The sequence below is a fragment of the Bombus impatiens genome, unplaced genomic scaffold, assembly GCF_000188095.3.
Source record: "Bombus impatiens unplaced genomic scaffold, BIMP_2.2 scf_0136, whole genome shotgun sequence".
Classification (NCBI taxonomy): Eukaryota; Metazoa; Arthropoda; class Insecta; order Hymenoptera; family Apidae; genus Bombus; species Bombus impatiens.
Genome location: NT_176555.1, coordinates 2,230,714 through 2,253,135, shown reverse-complemented (window position 1 = coordinate 2,253,135; position 22,422 = coordinate 2,230,714). Strand labels below are relative to the sequence as shown.

The 22,422-nt window shown below is 43.5% G+C and overlaps 1 protein-coding gene across 2 annotated transcripts in view; it reads right to left on the bottom strand.

Annotated features, from left to right (window-relative positions):
- LOC100748084 (Krueppel-like factor 6) overlaps positions 1 to 22,422 on the bottom strand; it is a 281,466-nt gene that overhangs the window by 79,902 nt on the left and 179,142 nt on the right. Inside the window, exon 1 of one of the 2 annotated variants that reach the window (XM_012381883.3) lies at positions 19,458 to 19,554. The exons of the other annotated variant lie outside the window; for it this stretch is intronic. The gene's annotated coding sequence lies outside the window, so the exon portion shown is untranslated. Of the gene's footprint in view, positions 1 to 19,457; positions 19,555 to 22,422 lie in introns of those variants that run through there. 2 annotated transcript variants of the gene reach the window in all.

The following is a 22,422-nucleotide window of genomic DNA, read 5'->3' as shown; positions in this document are numbered from 1 at the left end:
GTCGTAACGACGTCGTTCCTGAGATATACAGACGTCTTGGCCTCGAGTACGTTCATTTTACCCCCACCCCTCAATGGTCTCGCGATTATAGCACAGTGACGCGTGGATATATCGGGGGTTGCCAGTTTATAAGTCGAGCTCCTGCATACCTAGCGCTCTTGGTCCTCTTTTCTCCGACGACTGGACTCGATCTGCAGTTCCGTACGACCCGTTCTCCACTGTGAACCGACCCTAAAGAATCGCCCCATTAACGCGATTTATGGCCAGCCAGACTTCGAAATAAAATATCTATCCGGCCGTCGCTCGCCCTCCTCTATATGCGTGCGGCTGACTCTGTCAGAGCCACAGGGGAATGTTACAGGTCAACCGACAACAGCAAAAGTCTGGTCACGGGAATGCGAACCGCCATTGCGTATGATTTTCGGAGCTGCCGTCGGGGAGAACACCCGTCCATCCCGACTACGCCGGAATCGCCGCCGTAATGTGCTGATCACGTATCGATGATGAATGTTAATTAGCGAAATTACGACTACCGGTTGCATGGTCGATCGCAACGTCCATGTAACGAATCTTCGTGCATCATGGCCGAAGGATATTTGCCTTGGTAATTGTCGTCATCGAACAGTCGATATACAACCCTAGAACCTCTCTCTTAGTCTTTTCAGAAAATTCTCTAAGACAGGGGTTGAACGAAATAAAACACCTCTTATATGTTTTATATGTCATAAATGTATATGACACATATTTTTACCTTAATTAGCTTCTGTGTCGGATTAAGAAAAAAATTTCAGTCGTAGATAAAGAATCGACAAATTCGTACAGGAAACTAGAAAACCAAAAGAGCCCCTTCAAGTCTTGTGGCGCAGCAGCACGGAACCGCGTGTAAAACCGCTAAGTGCAATTTCATCGGATGCATCGTTGGTGCACAGCGAGGCCTTTCAACGAGACGTTCGACAATGCCTTTAATCAACAATAATTCTACGCACATGGAGGGTCCCGGCGTGGGATTTCAAGGGGGAGGGAGCGAGTTGGGAGGCGAATAGAGGTGGGTGTACGATCGAGGTCCATGTTACGTTTTCTCTCTGTTCCCTGTGGACCTACGTCCAGGAGCTTCCGCCAGGGGAAACCGTCCACTGGAAAATTAACACTGTCGGGATTTTCGTCCGATACGTCGCCCCCGATCCATTCGCGACGCTGTGCCACCCCCGCGCTACCCCTTTTCCTTTCTCTCTCTAGCTCTACGTGTTCCCCCCTGCGCTGTACTTGCCTGCCATTGCCGGGCGAATTTATTTCTTCCGTCAGTGATTCCTCTCCATGCCACGTTGCGCACGTGCATTATACGCGTACGCGGACCCCGCCGCTTCTGAAAACGGAAACAGCCGCGCCCAGTAAGCTGGAAATTATTTTGGGCGCCGGTATTACCATGAGAATGTGCCGTTGATTTTGACGACGGTGTTGTACGACGATGGCCAAGAGGGAACGCGATTTCAACGAGTTTGACTTTAATAGAACGATGTTATAATCATTCTTAACTCTGTTATATCGTATCTATACATAATCCCCTATAATAATGTAGTGGAGAACTGTCTACGTCCGGTAATCATGAAAATAAGTAAAGGAAAATATGATTTTATTGACATAACAACCGCTCCAAACAAGTTAGGATCTGCTACTAAATTGTCTTGGTATTTCTGTACCAGAAAATTATCTGGGAACATAAATAACAAAGAGCTATCATCTTGTAGGAATAACTAAAACAAACATAAGTGGAGGATGCTGTACGTTGTTATAGGACTCCAAGGTTAAGAGAAACCACGGGGAAAGATGTTTCATTCTTATGAGAAAAATAGTACAATATGTCATAATTTTTAGAAAAAATGGCTGAATTGTTATAAGTATTCTCACATCATTGAGTCCTATTGAGACGCATATAGCATGCTATTATAAAGCCAAGTACGTAACCGGTTTTAAAAATAGTGGTTAATTTATTCTTTTTCAAACTTCAATATAATTGCACTTATCGTTAAAAGGATACCTACTTCGGAAGAATTAAGTAATTTCTACGTCTGAATTATTTTAAACCATATGCCTCGTCTATAAAAAAGTAGCCCAAAGAATCGCATATCTTTCAATTGAATCCAAATTCGAGCTAAAGTAACATTCTCTCTATCCAGTGGGGTGGCAAAACAAATTTCCGACATTCGAATGATCGTGTAGCTCTTTTATTTAGCTTCCTTCCCCCAACGCCGTGACCCCGTCGACTTCCATCATTTATTTAACTTCCGGGCTAAGCCGAGGCGCACCGGATGGAAAGCGACGGATCGTGAAAGATGGAGAGCAACGATTACGGTGCGCAGGCTAAGCGTACGCACGTGTCGGTCACGTACAAAGCACGTAAATACGAGAGAGCCGACGATTTCGGCAGCTGGGGAAACAACGGGAACCCTTTTGCCTCGTTTCCGGATTTCCCTGTCCCTTGAACCGATCCGCACTGCGTTTACACGCTGCTCGAACGCGAACAAAGACGCGAACAGGAAATCGTTCGCGAGATCTCTTCCTATTCCCGAACAACCCTCGTCGAGCATTGTCGTTCGACTAATGTAACACAATCATCATTAAGATCATTGAACTAGGGAACCAGAGACATTTCTCCTTCTTTCTCTAGATTTTTCCATTTTTGGTTATAAAAGCTAAGGCACGATAAGGTTATTTACGTCAGAAGGATATTCGTGAGCCAACTAATTTACTTTGTAATTCGCCAAATTTGGTTAAGAACAATTTTTTAACGGTCTATATTCGAAAACATTGAAAATGTTTATTTAATCTTCTTCTCCAACATGTTTCGTCAGTGAAGGATGATGTGTTCTATTTTCTTTCGTGGTGCAAGAGTTGGTAAAGAAACGATTACCGAGTTCCGTGGATTTACAAGAGACGAGGACTACGAGTCTGTTATGAAATATTATACAAGAAGTTTGTGAACTATCCGTGTTCTCGTTGATACTAGTTCAACGTTGATGAATGGTCTTGTTCTTACTAACTACAATGAGTTCTTCGAGTTTCCTTAACAATTAATTTCACTTTGTGCGAAATAAGCACTTTACACATAGCAAATTTTAATCTATTCCTCTGGAAATTATTTTTTATTCGGTATTATATATGATATTTATTTAAAATATGAGCCATTCGTAAAGTGTAGAATCTTATCTAATTTCGCGCAAACGTATCAGACAGCTATCCAAAGTAATATACTGTTGCCTTTCGAGCGCGAGTGTCGTTGCTCTATAGCTGTGTATGCATTAATCATAAATACCGCCTCGACTACTTGAAGACGCAGTGTCACGTTGCCTCCAGTGCTTTGCTGGCAGTTATGCCTCGCAGGTAAATGCGATGACTCAACCGAATCAATCGACTCTGCTTAATCCACACGTGTTTCTACTTTGGAAATGTTAGGCAATAAAATTCCAACCGCCTAATTCACCAAACCCATACTAATAATTCAAAGCACATTTGGCCAATAAATAATTTGTTTGCTCTTTTCAATATACACGATCTTCGCTATCCGCGTCCTTACGTTCTTAGAATACCGAAAAGTTTGTATATTTCGGCAAATTGTTGTTCAGCAGATTCAAATATTTACAGGGCTAGGAATACGTTTCCTAAGAGATCATAAATCGAACGCTGGTCGCAAAATCGGATCACCGACGAATCTGACACGGTATCGGATCCTTCGAAACTACGAATGACCGACGAAGGCGGACGCGAAAACCCTACGAGATCGAATGGGAGATGGGAAGAGCGGAGAAAGAGGCGGAGGAGAAGCCAGACGTTGTACACAAGGGAAATAACATGCTTCGTCAACAGTGCTGCTGTAACTAATGGATATTCTGGCGGAATAGAGTGGAGAAATGGACGGTCCACCTCCGCACGAACAAGCTCACCATCCGGAATGCGCTGCTCCTCGTTATATCAACGACGTCACGGCTGCTGAAATTTACGAATCTCGCGTCTGCGACAGGCATCCCCCGTTCACGAAGCTACACACGCCGCGATATTGCTTTGGAGCACGTGCAGAGCCTCGACGAGAAGGGAACTCGTGGACGGGTTAAGACATGCCGATTGCATTACCGCCAATGCGCGGGTAACACCGACTCACTAGAAATTGGTTCTCTCGTTGACAAACGGAGGGAGTCAGACGTTGAACTGCGGAACGAATATGGTCACCGTGTAGCCTTTCTTTGCAGGGAGATTGCGTTTTTGACTTGTTTACTGGGTTAACTGTTGACCAAAAGCTTCTGTAATAGGTCCAAATCAATTTTAAGTAGATTGATTTTGGCTTTTACGAATGTAAATATGATATAATTTATTTGTAAGACAAATGAAACAGTATGTAGTGGTAGGAGATTCTTACATAAGATGTTGGAGAACTGGCTGATGTCCAAGCGAGTGATTTGAATGATAAGTTAACCTATTTTCTCTTATTTATTGGTTCAAGGAAGCTAAAATGTGTACTGTGAACGACGACAGGATTGATATCGCCTTTTATGGTGATACTAAATCAAAAAATTGAGAAAAATAATACAAATTTCTTCGACAGATGATAGTAATTTCATTTAGTGAACTGAGTCTCAACATTAGATCGAGCAGCGTTTAAACTAAATATAAATCGCACTAGACTAAACATTCAATCGAATATTCACGACGCTTCAGTAGATCTACTGGCTCGAAAAACCTACCGGTTGAACGAAGAATTGTTTTTGTCGGCGATTCAAGGAAAGCGCGCGGCGGCGTCACGTTTGCGTTTTTTGGTCAAATACAGACTTTCGTTCGGAGCTCTATTTACTCAAACCCGGAGCGTAGAAATTTTCGACCGACCGCAATCCAGCCCCTGCATCTGCATAGGATCGACGTCGAAACGCGCTAAAAGAAAACGGACAAACAGACAGAAGAAACGATCGAAGAAATTACTCGCGAAGCATTCGGTGGCGGGTATGGATCCAGCAAAGCTGATCTGAGGTAAGGGAAACAGAGAGAGGAAGGGTATCCACCAACGTATTCCTTCCTTTCGTTCTTTACCTCGAGTAACGAGTGCGCGCAATCGTTTAACTTTCCCTGAAGAAAAACACGTATCCAGGCTTCTCGTCGTTTTCCTTTGCCCAGCTCGCTCCATCAATTATTCCCGTTAGAAGCGCGGCTCTCGCGCTTCACCGCACGTGCAATTTCTTACAGAGATATTTAAGTTGACCCTCTCATCTTTTGATATCCGGCAAACGGTTGATTAATTCATCTTTTACTGCTGGGAGAATTTTCTATGTTGTGAAAATGTTACTGAAGCATTACGAAGTAATGCTAAAATGGTGATATTTTTTGTACATATTGTAAATTAAATGCTTTTCACTACTGTTGTCCTGATAAATAAAATAAATTACGAAAAATTTTATTTTAGTTAATATCCCCAAATATTCCTAAAAATAATAAAATTATAGAAAGTATATTTATTGATAATCGTAGCGTAAACGGGATGGCAGGTGCGGTGATATTACGGAAGGAAAACTGGGAGAAACGAAGACGAACGGAATATCCCGATCGCGTCCCTGTGGTTTCGAGGTTAGGTCGGCTCATTCACGACGAGCTGGCACGTCGAAAGTCGTTCGGCTTTCAGCCGGCTGGCGCGTACGCGAATAGACCGCGCAGTCGTGGACTTTTACTTTCCAGCCCTTACGAGGCCGCTTGTTCTCATCAGCGCCGGTGAATGGCGCGCCGCCTCTTACACCGGCGTCGCTGCCGCCGCCACCGTCGCCGCCATTGTGCGAATATGAAATCGATAGAATCGCGTGTACACGCGGCATTATCCACCTGCCGGCTGCAGAAGATCTGGCGCCGACCAGGCTCCCCTTTCTTCGTCCTTATCGATATATCCCTCGTAATTCGGACGATCGATTGCGACAGCCTCGAGTCGAAACCCTTTCGTAGTGCCCGAAGGGCATGTACGTTAGACCTCAACCGAGTTTAGCGACTGCTCGTTGCCAGAGGAAGATAAATCCTAGCGGAGACGTCTAGAATTGACGTCTCTCAGCATCTTAAGTAAGAAGAATTTATGCTTTTTTTAAGGAAATTAAACGGAAGACGAGAAATGTATCTTAAAACTTTCAAATCTAGAGTGTCCGCAAAAATTCAGTATAAGAATGAGTCATTTATTAAGATTAGCTTATTACTATTTTATAAGACTAATAGTTAACTTGAAAAGAAAGAAAATTTAGTATTCTTAGTTATATCGCTCTTCTTATTAAACCATCAAAATGCTTCAAGTCGTTTTCTGTTCCGCGAAAATTAGTCTTCGACTGAAATCTTTTCATGCTTGAAATTAGCGACGCGTGCAGTGGTAAAGGCGGTTAATAGCCAGACGAACGTCATAAATTACGCGGCAATGAAATTTCAGCGACGTAACGACAAATAACGAGGGGCAGGGTCGAGAAGGAGTGCCCTTCCTAGATGAAAAACCAAAAAATAGAAACAGGGAGAGAGAGAGAGAGAGAGAGAAGAAAAATATAGCGTCTAGTGTGTAAACGTAAGGGACATTTGTACCTGTCAGTAATCGCATTTATCTTCGCCGGTGTCGCCCGTTATGAAGGATCGCCCTGTTCGTTTGACAGAAAAATTTTTCGAAAACAAACAGGTTATATCTATGTATCGCGAATACGTGCGCGTACACGCCAGTGTACGAGGAATTTATCACAAAATAATGTATCCATTTGTCAAAATTAACGCGTCGATAAATCTCGACGATGGTAACTTCCGCGTTCCGAAGAAAAAAGGGAAGAAAAGTTAGAAGAAAAGGAAAGAAATGGTCGTGCACTACGTGAAGGAAGACGTTCCATCGCAAGGAAGAAGCTCGCGTTACGCGGATACGTCCAGTTACAGATATTTATTGCATTAATCACAGGCAAGCCACGGTTACGAGCTAAACGATCGAGCCACGAAAGCTTCGAGTCGTTGGTTGTTTTTCCGGGAATTACGACCGTCCAGGCCCGGCTCTAATCCAATTCCCAGGTTAGTTTAAGCGAACCCCTCGGCGTACACGCGATGGAATCGCAGAACTGCGGACGTTTCGAGCAACCCCTCGCGCGTAACGCGACTCGTTCCCATGTTTCTCGCGTGTTACGCGTCGCTCTCCCTTGAAAACTTTCAACCGAGGAGAAGTTTCACGTGGACTCGTCGTGTTTCAATCGTTCTTTTTTCTCTCTCGTTTCCCTGTTTCTTGGAGAACAGTTAGAAAAAGAGCGGGGTATTGCCGTTAAACCAATTTGCTTCGTAGGATTTCGTCGTGTTTATTTTAGTTTTTACTTCGTGGCGGTCTATGGATAAAAAGAAGACAGACCCCCATGTTATTTCAATGAGTGAGAGAATGTTCGAATGGAAATTGTTCGACTAGAGAGCTTTGGTTAATTTAAAAATGTCGAGTGTTTAAAGTTTCAAGTATATTTAAAGCATATTTGTTAAAAAAGATAGGAAAGTCACAAAATATTCTCGGGTGCAATTTCTATCGGCGGTCTGGAAAGAGGAAACAGAAATAATTGAACCATAACGTCACCTGGAGAACGTTTTAAAAAGTTTTAAGTAGCCCCTTGTACAGCACCACGTTGCACTCTGTGACTTCATCCCCCGCCCCCTCCCTATTAGGGTATTCCAACTTATAAATGATATATAGCATCGTAGCCGGCGGCACAGCGCTTATATTAAAAGTTTATCTTCCTCTAGAAATTTCACGATGTGAATTGACTTGTGACTAATCGGATGAGAAACTTGTTCGAACAATGCCCTGACGCCGGAAGTTTCATCGGCTTCTCGGCGAGGAGCAACCTTGAAATGTGTTTTATATCGACGGTCGGAAGGCAACTAGCCTTTTTGAAATTTAGCGAAAATGTATGAGAAAGTTGCGCGAGAGATATTATCAGGGAAAGAAACGATAAAGAACCATTAACTGCTTATTTAAGTTCAAACTTTTGAAATTAAGTAGTTTAACACCTTCTGTATTTGAAAAATTGAAATTTTGAACATTTAAAAACTAAACAATTTGAAACTTCAAATGTTCAAAAATTTTAAAAATTACAAATTTAAGACTTCGATATTTAATTCAAATGCGAAGTTTTGAATATAAATAATGAGCAAGTCGCGATGAAAATTCCTGAGCTGCGATCAATCCATTATACTTGAGACAACAACCCTGCAATGTAAATGCAATTTCCTGGTTCTGAACGATAAAAACGGGTTTCCATGGGAAAATCTATCATAATAGCAGAGTACTTGAGTTCAGGTTAATCTGTTCGAGGATTAGTTCATCATATACGGTTACGTGGAACGTACAGTAACGATGCAAAGCGTTCGAACGGTCGGCAAATGGAACCGTATGACCTACCGCAACGAGCTGTAACCTGTGCCATAACGGTTGTATTCCATAACTTACGATCTATACGTAAGATTTAGCTAAACCATTAAAGGAATCGTAACTCTAAACTATCAAACTTTCGAGACGTTTAATTACCAATTCTTACGAGAAATATTCCTAAACGTATCCGCTCTTTCACCCGAATAACATGAAAACTCAACATGACACATTCTCATCTATGTACGATGTAGCTTTATTTTCTAAATATCTTATCCAATATTAAACTTGTTTCATCGAAAACGAAAAAACGAACGCCAGCATAAATTCGGCCGAACTTCACCAATTCGACTTCCGCGGACAATTAATAAAACTCGCGACATGCATATGCATGGCGGCGTGCTTTAGCAAAGTTCGACCCTCCGCGTTCCTGTTCCATATTCACGCGAGCCAGGACTACTTCGAATGTCGCCCACGGTCGACAATTTCGCGGGGTCGACTTGGTCGATTCGTCGGTTTCTGGATACGACAGCGGCTGAATGCCGCGGGAAACAGTCGGCACGATCGATCGCTTTCCTGTAGACTTATGACTTTCCATTTCTTACGCTCAATGCGATTGTAGAATCGCGTCGGGGAATGTTTATCGGGCGTCGGTGACGTTGAAGAGTTGTAAAAAAGGTAAAAAACGAGGTGAAAGAGAAAGAAGGAGCGAAACCCATGCCGGAGGGCCTGTCTCGCGGAATTCGATGGAAGGATTCTTCTCGTGGCAGCTCTGACTTTTTAATCCTGCCTTCGACCGTTCGTAGATAACGCTGGAAAATACCACACGCCCCTGTCTGTACCCCTGGAACCGTGAAATGTGAGCGTTCCCGATATCATCCAATTTATCCTTCACCAGAGAGAAAGAATCCGAAACTCGTCTGTGAAATATCCGTGCAAAATGTGTCGTATTTAGTGATTCCTTTGTTTTTCGATGTGAATAGTCGTTTGTCAGCAGTCACAGATTTTTATTCGATAATTTTTGGAGGAGTTTGATAAATGGTTATTGAAAAGTATGGTTGAAGTGAAGTATTCTAGATAGTATTTTCAGAGCAGAACGCTGGAACAAAAGATTGTTCTCAGCGTCGTGGATCGTGACGTGAACGAGGTGGATGATGTCGCATGCAGTTGCATCGACGTGTCGGAAAGCGGATTCGCTCGGATACCAAACATTCCTCATTAAAACTATTTACATAAGCTCCGTGGCATAATAAGATCAAGGAGATTTCGCACCCTTCTAAGCCGCGAATCTTCCCTGCCAGTCACTTGCAACTTCATAGCTTGACTAAGTTAAGCTATAAGTTAACGGTGAAACTCGAACGTTTTCCACGAAACGATTACTTTAACGTCGATCTCGTTCCTCTCGTTGCAATCTCAAGGGAATTCTAAATTAAAAAAATTTCGGCGAAGCACCTGAGCGACGCTAATGAAAATGATCGTTGTACCATCCTGCTGATAGTCTCGTTATCCACACTTGACCGCGTTTAATATCGAAGTTTCCAAGAAAAGAACGGGAACTGTCGGGGATCAAGAAGGATCAGAGAAGAACGCTTTGCCCGAGGAATAAATGACGCGAGAACAGCACGAGATTCGTCGTTCTGATTGTACCTTAGACTACGAAGAACAGAGCGGTGGACGACCATATTGGCAATCTCGCGATTCTCTGCGTCACTGGTGTCTATCTTTGGACATAACCCCGTATAGAGAAAGCGCCAGTTCGCCTGGATCTATTAAATCTAATCCTGAACCCTCAAGAGCCCCTAAGATAGTTTCAGCTCTTCTGACCTGGAAGTGAAATAAATCGCGGGAAACTTCTATATCTAGCGAGTCTACGGGTCGTGGATCTAAAATAAAAGAGCCCTACGGTATCTAATGTTATTCTTCTCCTTCGTGCCATTCTGGCTGAACAAAGAAATCCCATTCCCCAAAGAAAAGGTTCTTGCATTAATTTTCGATAATGTGAACGTTCCTTTTCTTTTCTCCTTCCTTCAGTTTCCTCAATTAAGAATTCCAAGTCCTCTTGACTGCTGGATTCCAATGTAAAATTCCATCGAAGAAACCGAAAATGAGCAATCGACTCGCGAAAAAACCGGAAGCATCCGCCGGTAAATCAAACGTCGAATTACTCCAGACCATCGGAGCCTCTTGTCTTTAAAGTTTCAACCGGGAGTAGACGACCGGGGGATTCAGTCGGATCCGTTGAACCTATAATCCCGGGCCCTTTCTGTCCCTAAGACGATAGCAATTCTGGCTTCCTTGACCCGGAAATTCGCCAGTTCCCGCGGGACTTCCAGATCCTTCTTTACCACCGCTAAGCATAGAGCGAGAGAAAGGGAAAGAGAGAGAGAGGGAGAGAGAGAGAGAGAGAGAGACCGTACCCGGGACGTTTCGGGATCGTGGAGAAAGCGGGTCGGAGCCAGAGAGAAGGAGCTCACTTGGCAACGAGCACTTCGTCTTCCGCGGCGCGGAAAGGCTCGTGGAAAAGCGGGATCGGCTGAGAACAAAAGCGCAGGAACGGCTCTGAAGGAGCCACTCTGGGCTATTTTCACGCGTGAATCGTTCCTTCCGTATGTACGGGCTGAAACACTCGCATTTCACCTCGTGGAGAATCGTACGAACGCCGCTGCTCTCACGAGATCCCTTGGATATCCGCTTGGCTACGAATTACTTCAGCCAATGTAGCGAGCTGCGCGTGGCGGCCTGAATTCTACCAGTTCAACTGGTTCCTGCCTCAAAGACAGGAAACTGATTTCGTGGAACATTTGAATAATGTAATTGCAGTTTAAAATTCAAGTTCGAACGCACACTTTTCCGAAATACCATGTAAACTTCGATTTCCATAAGTATCCAACGTGAGTGCAATAAAAATTGCATACCGTACGAATCATTTACCAGTCACGAGCGCGACGTAACGATAAATAAATATGCACATACGGAACGAGCCGAAGTATCTGCAACAATATCGTTCCAGGAGAAATCCGCTCGATATTTTCACCCTTCCAAATGCAAGTCTCCCAAGAGAAGAACATTCGAAGGAGGCTTTTATGGACAAAGAAACTTTGCACGAACATGTATAAAAAATCACGCTTGACTTCTGCATAGTGCACAGCTAGAGAGAAAACGATCGATTGTAACTTTCAACGATTTATGGTCCGTAAAATGTCCAAGATCCAGTACTTGATAATATTTAGTAGTTGAAACGAATCTCTGTTTAGGTTTCACCTCTTTATTCGCGTTAATAAAAATAGGAATTTTCATAAATATCCGCAGTCTACTAATTATGTATCCTAACAAATAAAACTAGTATCCCTGCGATATCTTTCTCTTAAGATCTGTATAGTACAACGTAGAATAACACAGTTGGCCCGCCTTTTCGTGCAGAATTCCTAGAATCCATCGGTGGTTTCACCCTTACTAGCCAGAGAATTCAAGCGGAAGAGGCGGTGCGATCGTTCGCGTGTAATTTCAATCAGCTGTTCGAGTACACGCGAGACAGCGAGCGGTCCGCGCACACACAGGGTGAACCCCTTGCGCCAAATGCATTTTTCATGGCAACGAAGGCCTGCTGACAAACACGGAGGCGGGAGTGGACGAAGGGTGGTACCGATGAGAGGCTTCGAGCACCGTGGAGTTCTGCGGTCTCTGGATTATCCGCCGCTGACAGATGAATGCCAACGTCCGACCGGCTTGATTGGCATCCTCCGTGTTCCGCCAGTTCTCCCGAACGAAAAATATTTTATAAACGCACGGGTAATTGACGCGCGAAGCCGGCGTTTTCGCGGATTTATCCGGCATTGGCTTATCCTCGTTCTCGCCACCCTTCGCGTCGAATTTTCACGCCTATCGGCCGGTTTCTCGCCATCTAGTCGGTTTCTTTTTTTGCATGTCTGCTGCATTTCCGTGCATCTTTTTCGGTTATTTTCCTCTCGACGAGAAAGTTTATACGTATATTTAGATATGTTTCGAATGGTGCGTTATTTTCTTCGAGGGAAAAAATATCAAATTTCAAGAACGATTTTATCGAATTTATTAATTCTGGAATGTTATAGTGGAGCTGCCTTTCATCCACGTTTCTGAACAATGGTTACGATTTCGCTATATAAAAAATTCTTACGACTACTTCATACAACGAAACTCCATAATACAAAGTTATTGCTTCTTCGATCTTCGATTCGTCTTTCGTCGCGACAATCTTTGACCGGCGGCACCGGCTTTAATGGCCGCTTAGATCTGCACCGTCGACGCTATCCACAGCACAATTTCAGCGGAAATGCCGCTATTACGTGCATCTGGCTACGTTCGAGCCAGTCCCGCGTCTGAGAATTGACTTACGGTTAAACATAACCCGTGACCCGTGTATGCGATCGGGCAACGTAATGTTACCTGTGTTATCGTTTGTCAAACTTGTTACATAAGGATCGCCTTACATTCCAAAGCGGTGTTTCTGATATTTTTATTAGACTCCATGGATCAATTTTAATAGATATAATTCGGATTCTGAACGCGTTTCCTGGACCAATTTTATAAAAAACCATCTAGATTTTACGACACGTAACTAATGAAAGATAGAAAGTCGTAGTTGTTAACATAAAAATTATTGAAAATTGTATCCATTTTAGATACGAAGAAACTAAGCAGAAATAATTCAAATATCTTAAATCCATCGTTATGTCCTGATGCAAATCACGCGATATCGAAGAGATGAAAGAAATCGGAAGTTCCTTTCGATCGAACAAGTCAAGTCACTCCTTTCACAAGGCGAATCCATCAGAAATAACGCGGTACACCCACCAGTCACTGTTCCCTTCGGTGAATCCGCGAGCCCTGCAGGTTGCCGTTTCCCCTGGTCGATGCAAATTCGAGTTTCACCCCTGTCACGTTGGCAGGCAGTAAAACGAATACAAAAGAAAACAGAATACGAGAGGAACTAAGAACGGTGATCGGAACGAGGGTGGAGGGTGAAACGCGTCCGGTGGAGTTCGAAATTCGTCGGCTCGCATTTCATTTCGCTCGATAACCGAAGTTATCTCTTTTCCGGATCGGAAGCGCGTCCCGGTCCATCGTGGTCACCCGATTTCGCCGGAATATCGGGACTGATAGGCCCCGGCGTCGCATTACCATAAATATCAAAGGCAGGACTGCTGCTCGGAATGGAACGGTCGCCGAAGGGCAAATTGTAACGTAGAACGTAGGAGTTCTCGCTTCGAGTTGCCAACTTACGAGTACGCCGGGATTACGATGCAGTTTCTACGAGTGCGCCAAGAGGGAGGGCTTGAGAGCTGGAGGGTGAACCGAGAAGAACAAGAGGGTGAAAGATGGAAGGAGAGAACGAGAAAGAGTAAGAGAGGTGGAGTCGCCGTGGAGGCGGTCGAGTCGAGCGTCGCTATTATTTACGGGGCAAGTTGCAAAGTGAGAAAAATTACGTTGGCCCGGCAGCCTTGCCGAGACAACGCAACGGTGCTTTATGCCGCAAGGGTCGACGCGTATTTCGCGCGCTCGCTGCGAGCGGACCGGCTGTCGAGAATGTTTACGAGTGTTCAACTTCGCTGAGAACGAAACGCACTGAGATTACACTGTCTGCGACACTGCACCGTGTGTATGATCTTGTACATTTGTCGAGCCTTTATGCGTATACACAGGCTTGTTTACTGGCTTTACGCAGGATTGGCGCGTATTTCTGATATGGTGTTGCAGAATTAGCGAGTTACATGTAATACAGAAACGATGAATAATAGAGAATAAAATATGCGCATGACTGCTTTCTACGGGTAAGAAAGATCTTGTGATTTAATTTCAGAAATTTCACTGTTATAATTCCAAATGTAAAAACAATGGATTCTGAGATTCTAGAACCATTTACATTTTCATAATCTAATCTCAGAGCATACTTCCCTGTAAAATCACTTGTTTTCAATGAAACCCTCATTTGCTTCAAATTAACCATTCATGGAAACTTAAATCGGTGGATGAATAAAGATTCCAAGAATTTTCAGTTTGTCACGAAGATTCGATGCAATTAACCAACCACGAAAAAAGTACTGTGCAATTTAAAATGTCGTAAGAACGTCCGTGGCTATTAACTTCTAATTCCTCGTGTTATTACGACTCGCAAGCACGCGGTATCCTTAAGCGGGTTTCCGTGTGCACACGGAAGACAAGATTGCCGCCGTCCTCGCGTAATTATGCGAGCTTAATGAGAGGAAAATGAAAAGCCGTTGCCAGCCAGGGCACGCTAATTTTCTAATATGTTTGAGAGCGGCTCCTCCTAAGACGACGTTAAATTTGCGAACTCGAGCAAGAAAGACGATGGAATACGTGCGCGCTAATTGTTGTTACATCGAGGCGTCAGCCCGCCAGTGGAATGGGAAACCCATAATCAGACACCTCGGGGCTCAACTCCTGCGCCGTGAGTTTAGAATATGAAATTGTTTATACACTTTATGAATGGCAAACGAGCTAATGGTGCATCTAATTTAATAGAAAAAAATAAAAAATTGTACAAAATGAGAAAAAATTGATCGCTGCTGATAATTATCATCTAGTGCACAAAAAAAGAAGAACAGCTACTATTTTGCCTTTCTCTTGTATTAAGAATTTAAAATTTCGATAGAGGTTTATTTTAATTATTTATAGAGTAACTGAAGTTCTACTTAGAAAGCACAGTCTACATTTTACATAAAAAAATTAACATATGAAAATTAATTTTCAAACTACTCTTTGACACTTTGATTAATTTCCAACAATTTACACGTTTGTAGCTTGTTCCACTGGATGGACCGTTTAATTCGACGATAATTTAATAAACAGCGATTCCAGCGGCCGACTTCCGCTCGTCGACTGAATTAAATCGATCGATAAGCACTGATTGACCCCTTCGGTTCCAGAGGTGGGGGGAAAAAAGCGGAACGATCGAGTGTGCACGTCGAGGCATAAATAACACCGTGTCGGTTCCGACCCTCCTTTTTACCGTATTCTGGCCTACCAAACGATCTCGCGTGCTAATTTTAATTTATCGTTCCCGGTGGAAAAATAGAGGACGATCTCGCGCGCTTCCGACCCGTTATTTGGAACATCGTCGGATCAATGTATCCGCCGGATCCAGCTTCGCCGATTCTCGTTCACCGTGCCAAAATTCTCCGTCAGCCGATGGAAGCGGCAAAAAGCGAGAGAGGAAAACGCGCGTCGACGGTCGCGCGATTAAAGCATCGTTAGCATCGATTAGCCTCGCTAAATTCAACTTTGTCACGGTTTTTCGCGCTACGAAATCACTGTAGAACCAGTTCATACACATTTTGTCGAGTTTAATTAAAAACGATTCTTCCTAAATCGAACGAGAAAGTACCGGAGACTCGAGAGGAAGTACCGCTAAACTTCTACTGAAAGAGTGCCACTTTCAGCAGCCACTTTTGAAAGGGCGGCACGAAGTCATGGCTTTCTGGACCATTTCGTTTCCCCACCTCCTCGTTCCAGTTTCCTCTCGTGTTCACCGAAAATCCTTAGAAGAAACTCACGCGAAGGTGCCCAGGAACAATTTCCTCCGATCCAGAGAGAACGAGAGTGCTTACGGTTCATTTCGCGCGTGTCTGCCAGCTTTGGCTGTCTAATTTCTATCCAAATCCAACCGTTATCGCAAAAATTCCCTTTTTCCTCGACGTAATCCACGGAATATGCGTAACCAGCAGCTATCTTGCGTCGCATAAATTCCAAATTTCCCGCGTCGGCCACAAGAAACATCGCGCGAGCCATAACTCGTTGAGAACCGGCGAAAATACGTGGAACCAGTCCACGATTCTCGGACGAAGGAAAAACAACATTGTCCTTGTTTAATCCCTCGACTGACCGCTGTAAATCTCCGGATACGGTAAAGCAGCCGAGTCCCGGGGAAACCTGGATCGGGTGCGTGCAGTCGGAATATGGGAAAGCACGGTAAATTCAAAGGAGAGCGCCGTATATTCTGTAACCTTTAACGCAATTAAGTTGAAATTCAGGGGTGTGCACGTGGCCGCACCGTGTGCTTTTAACCAAATGGTCCTAGCGAGCAAACAGCGCGGCGAAACGTCTACGCTTATGCAAAAGTGGCGAGTAATTTGTGCTCGTTTTTCCTGCGAGGAAGAAGCTACTTGGCAAGGCCTGCAAATGCTCACCAATCTGTTCGCAGTATCGTTGCATAACGCCGCTGCAAAAAATGTGGTGCAGTTTCCGCGTTTTTTCCGAAGACCGATCGTTTCTTTTTTTTTTTCTTCCCCCCTCTTTCCGTTTCTTTCTTTCCGTGTTTTTGCAGGTTACGTAGCGCGATATATAGGATATCTGGGGACATAGCGAGTCCGTAAGAACGATTCGATGAATATAAATGGTACGCGAGAGATGCGAATTCATAGAGAGGCGTGTCGTAATTTTTTGATGCGCACCTGCATGTTTTATGGATCAGTGAATCCGTGATGCTATCGTTTTAATGCTGAAATCGATGAAGTTTTTCTTTAAACGCGGTTAATTTTGCATCGAGCTTGGCCACTGATCTGCTATAAATTACTTTTGTACATTATCCGTTGGTCAATACATTTTAGCTACTGCAAGAAATGCCACGATCGAAATAAAATTAAGCGTCCGCCACTGAAAGGTTAATCGATCGATTTTCGATATTCCGGGGTAAAATCAATTACCGTTTCAATTTAAATGACGTAGAAAGCGGTGAAGTTAAAATTAGAATCATTTGTAAGTCCTCGTCCAAAGACCCATTGGTAAAACCAATGCACGAATGATCTTTGATTCAGATACAGGCTTGGCTCGGTATCAAAGCGAACGATCGTTCCTTTTATCCGGCGGAACACCCGTTATCGCCTTTAATACCCGTGTAGCAACATACGAAGAGGAAAATTACAGTTTCGCACTGATACACAGCAATGAAAATCTCGGAAAGGAGGCGATTCTTAGTCATGGCCACGTGCGCTCGTCGATACGAGAGTGGCAAAGAAATGAGCAGGCGTTCATCCATGGTCGTTTGCGTTCCTTCTCCGGTTGTAAATGTTTAACTTGGAAGAAAAGGGGGCGAAAGATAACGTGGATTCGCCGTTTGTACGTTAAACACATCCGCTGAAAGGAAAGGTGCTCTTAGACTCGGTTTATCTTCTCTCACGCTCGATCGTAGAATCTCTGCCATGTATCATTGCGTATACCATTGTGCGTACCACTATACTTGCGTACCATCAGATCGAATCGCCGTGGTTCTTCGAATAACAAAAATCTGCCTTTTTCTTTTTTACGATAAGAACGATACGAAGTAGCGAAAGATCACAAAATACTCTACAGAAATATGCAAGTATAAAGAGAGAAAGATAAATTGTATAAACCGACGAAGGAAGAAGAAAATTTGCACTCGATGCAGCCTTGAAAATTTATCGTTTGTGACTTTTCTAATAGGGTTCGCGAAGGACGCGCCGGAAGCGACGCCATGTTTCTTTGTTCCCCTTGGGGAGTGTATTTATAGCACAGCTGAAAAGGAACATCGAAATTCGGTGCGCACCAATGAAATACGAATCTGTCGGAAAATGGCCGCACAAGTAGCCATCGTTACGAACCGGAAAAGGCCAGCTACGTGTTTGGAAGTGCATGGTCATGTGATAGCTTCCATATACTTGTTTCGAAACAACAATGGATCCGCGCATCCGGAGTATGCAAATCGCGCTCGAAGGTTTGGACCTTTTCGTTGGTTATTGTTAATGGATTTCGATAAACAATATCGAATGAATTATAGAGTTTACATGAAATATCGTTACGTTTATAATTACGTTAAATCAGAATCAAATACACGCTACTGGGACAAACGTGATCTGTATATGACGGGCACTAGAATTAAATGCAAAAGTTTATTCGTTTTTGGAACGTTTAATTTTGGAATGACTGACTCTAATGAGACGTCGCTATGAACTTCGAACGTAGTCTGAAAATTTAGACACGTGATAATGGAGGAATGTAAATTTCGCGGTAGACAAGCGTCAAGCGGCCAACGACTAATTTCACACTTCGCGGATCGAATTCCAGCGTCACATTTTATCCATGTCATGACTCTTTCATAACCGTGTGTCGCGAAATCATAGTTCTCCCGTGCTTGCTGATTTTCAAAAAATTTCACCTTTTCCATGGGAGACTTTCGTACATTTTTCAAATATTCCCGACATTCCATCTAATTATTAAACTAACTCGAATCGTAATGTTGGAAAGTTCGTAACCTATAGAAACTCGCGTTTCAGTCAGGTTCTGGAGGTCTTACTCCAGTCGCGATTCGTACTAATCATCGCATTAACGAAAACACTTATAGCGTTCCGTGAAGATTACAGTCTCCCTGAAATATCAAAATTGCAGCATCCCATTGATCTTCGCAGTTATTATTCATGCCCGTGTTGAAACCAGAAACTCACGGAATATTCTCGAGCCTTGTGAAAGCAACAATTCGGTACGAAGTCTCCAAGTTACACGCTCTTCAAAGAGCGATTTTGCAACTGGTGCTAATTGAAACGAGGCTCGAGCATCGCGCTTTTGTTTCCGAAAAAGAGTCACCCTGTCGCTTGCAATTTACGAAAGATCGTTTCAACTACGTATATAGCGAGCTTAATAGATAAATTTGTGAACTCTATTTCATTTTCCTGAGAATCTTAGCCTTACACATAGAATGTACAAAGCAGAGACTGTTTTCAAACGTATATAGTAAGTTCTTTAACTCTTTCCAACCCCTGAGTATGTGCTTTTTTCCTACGATCTAACTATTCAGCATGCATCATCTAATAAATCAAAACGTACAAACGTACACAAGGCAAGACAAACTCAAGCGTAAAGATCGTGAACGCGTACGTATCCTGAGGAATGCGTCTCGTATGTGCACGTTACGTTAGGGACGGGTTGGTGATCCGTAGGCGGAAGAGGGCACGCGAAAACCGCGCTTAATTTTGTAGAATCTCGCTCGAATTCCACGAACTTGGTGGACGATTATGCGTATTCCATTAACTCGAAATGCAATTAGAAATAAAGGAGCTTGCTAGAATACCTGCGATTCCCGCCGTCCTCTTATCCGCTACTCCGCGTTGCCTGACCAACCCCTGCAGCGGCCATTGCGGAAAACACTGGCAGAGAATAGCCAAACCGGTGAAAATTAGCGCTTACCTAAAAAAAAAGACAGAGAACAACGATTAAATTTTGCTTCACGCTCGTTTCTCGCACGTTGTAACTTCAGCTGATAAAAAGCAAAGTTGGGTGTGCAAAAATGGTTAGGTAAAATAGAGAAAAAGCTTTTATTTTATTAACTTAACGTTTAGAAAATTCGAGTATTTATATAGTTTAATTGTGAACTATTTATCATAAATATATTTAATTACCATTCTCGCACATCGAAGTAAAGAAATTGACCATGGAAGTTCGAAACAATCGTCTCGCTTGACGAAGATTTTATCGATCATTCGACCGATCGATCGACGAGGCGGTAATTATTATCAAGTGCTGTCGCTTGCCTAGATGCGAGAAAACGAACAGTCATTCGCGACGGAACGTTCTAATTAATATCGACTGGCTAAAAAGAGGCGTACGCTCGGTCAGTTCTGGCGCAAAGGTGCTCTTTCGTGCGTCGAATAATCAACGCCGAACGCGACGCAAAGCTGTCCAGCCGAGCGACAAAATCGAAAGTAACGACACGTCGAGTAATTATTATTTTGATCGTCGAGCCGTGAGGACGAACTACGCAGAAGGGGAGAAGAATAGGGGGATCGAATCTCATATCCGACCGGAGTGGCTCATGGCTTTTGATCGGACTGACTCTACTCCGTGTCTTCCGGCTTCTCGCATATCGTTCCGCCCTTGATTGCACCGGTAATGAATGAGTCTTGCGTTACATTCACCGAACGGTTATTTTCAAACGATATCGTTTACTATGTAATCAACATTCGATTTCATAAAATGCGATTTCATGTAAATGAAATGTGATCGACCAAGAAACGGATATTTTTCTTATTCGTTTGTTCTATGGATTTTTTAGCTTTTTGGAACACCATCCTTTGAATATCACGCGTGAAAATACATTCTATATCCCATCAAGCTTGAAATAAATCACGACTCGTGCTTTCATCCACATGAACGATCTCCAATACGAATTTCCACACCAACACATTGTTATCTGTACTTAACGCACGGCGTAGAATTAAGCCGAGGATCCACAACAAAACTATGCTACAACGTTGTTCAACACAATGGCAACCATTTTCAGGTAATTCCGCGCTGCAGTTCCTTCCTCCCTCCCCTTTTTTCTTCTCCAACCACTCCCTCTCTCTCTCTCTCTCTCTCTCTCTCTCTCTCTCTCTCTCTCTCTCTCTCTCTCTCTCTCTCTCTCTCTCTCTCTCTCTCTCTCTCTCTCTCTCTCTCTCTCTCTCTCTCTCTCTCTCTCTCTCTCTCTCTCTCTCTCTCTCTCTCTCTCTCTCTCTCTCTCTCTCTCTCTCTCTCTCTCTCTCTCTCTCTCTCTCTCTCTCTCTCTCTCTCTCTCTCTCTCTCTCTCTCTCTCTCTCTCTCTCTCTCTCTCTCTCTCTCTCTCTCTCTCTCTCTCTCTCTCTCTCTCTCTCTCTCTCTCTCTCTCTCTCTCTCTCTCTCTCTCTCTCTCTCTCTCTCTCTCTCTCTCTCTCTCTCTCTCTCTCTCTCTCTCTCTCTCTCTCTCTCTCTCTCTCTCTCTCTCTCTCTCTCTCTCTCTCTCTCTCTCCCGCGATTCCGTAATACAGTCGCTATTATTCTCTCGACATTAACGACCTATAATTATTTCCAATTGTTCTGAATTTAGTGGACCATGGCGTGCGGAACGTATCCTCGCACGATATTGCTCAGAGAAACGGCACAAATGCATTTCGAGTTAGTCTTTAACCATTTGTACGTGCTCACGGAAGATTTTCCTCGGCGAACCTATATTCCGCGACTTACACAAAATTCTATGCAAATGATTCCCAATGTAAAAGTATGACGTCTTGAATTTTCTTAACTTCCTAATGTATTCGAACAATTCCCTAGCCCCGTGTGAAATATTCGCGATGATCATTGAAAATTTCACGATGACAGATTAATAGCGCCATAGCGAATAAATACAATTCTCTATGCTTTCATTCGCATTGACGCGACAAATTTTCTCTAAGACTGCGAATTTATGTACTCTTCTACCGTGATGGATTTATTTCGTGTTTCAAAATGTCATTTCGCTGCCGTTACTTTGTGACGCATGAATACTTGATCTGTCAAGCGATTGTCAAATACTCGCAACGAAAATTTTGCGATTTCCGATGTGAATACATTAACGTCGCTGCTGTAAATATTTCACATTGGTTTGGCAGGTTCTCTACATCTTTCAATTTTTATCCAAACTATTCCTCTGATGTTAAAAACAAATGTAACACTCCGTATTCCGTTCATAGCCACAATCACGCTTTTCTTCTTCCAAAAAGCAAAAAGAAATCGTAAAACTGGGTAAAGTCCATTGATTTACTTCCACATATTTCTTCCAACCAGAGGATCGCTGATTGCTTCGAAATCTCTACAAATGTTTGTCCTTCCATGGAACAGCAAATCACGTTTCTTTGCGACCGCGAAACTCGTTGGATTCGAGTATCCGAACATTACGCGTTTTGCATATATTAACGTTCTTTTATTCGTCTCTCTGACTGATTACAGGAGAGACAATTCGTTGGCGCCGGGTGGACACGTTGAAAGCCTCTAGCCCCGTAGTCGGCTACGAATTCGGAATCGTGGATGGGAAATACGTTCACCGAATTCGTTACCGAGATTAGGTTACACCGGGCCCGGTAATGCAAGCGGCCGATGCGCACGGATAACGCGAGTTCGGCGCTCCTAAATTAAGGCTCGGCGAAATATGGTGTGTGTTGCCATACGCGGCTCGCTACACGCGTACATCGGGGCGAGATAGCAGAATTGGCAGGAAATTGCAAATTGCCGGCGAGAGCCGGTCCGGACCGCGGCTGTGCGCCCGC